The sequence below is a fragment of the Trachymyrmex cornetzi genome, unplaced genomic scaffold, assembly GCF_001594075.2.
Source record: "Trachymyrmex cornetzi isolate Tcor2-1 unplaced genomic scaffold, Tcor1.1 scaffold494, whole genome shotgun sequence".
Taxonomy (NCBI): Eukaryota; Metazoa; Arthropoda; class Insecta; order Hymenoptera; family Formicidae; genus Trachymyrmex; species Trachymyrmex cornetzi.
This window is the reverse complement of record NW_017299773.1, coordinates 35,209-35,776: the sequence shown is the minus strand read 5'-3', so window position 1 is coordinate 35,776 and position 568 is coordinate 35,209.

Below are 568 nucleotides of genomic sequence, written 5' to 3'. Positions count from 1 at the left end.
AAAATGGACATTTGATATTCGTCAATTTTGACCACGTGATTCTTTTTGTCGCTGAAACAGCCGGTTTGAGCAGCCCATGAAAATTTACCTTTATATGAAATTTGGCTGTACGTAATCGAAAGATCTTTAAGATTTCCATAATATTTCCGTCCGCCATATTGGTTCAGCCATTTTGAATTTGCACATTTTGAAACCGGATTTGAGATCAGCGACCCCAAAATCCTCGGAATACAAAACCACATCAAAATCGGAAGACTACAACAGCCTCAACGAAAAGAGGCATCAAAAAAACGTAACACGGCAATTTTAAGAGAGGATAAATTGCATTTTGACGATAAAATGACATTTCTAACGTTATTTTGACGTCAAAATGCAATTTTGACAGTTTGTTTGTTAGATATAATTTCATGTATCTGAACGTAATATTTATTAAGTTATTATACATATATTTTATTTATACATACATAATTTTTTTGTTTAATAATAAAAATTATGAATAAACATAATGAATTTAATTTAATTTAATTTAATTTAATGAATTTTTCCATCGAATTTAGTTGTACACGGA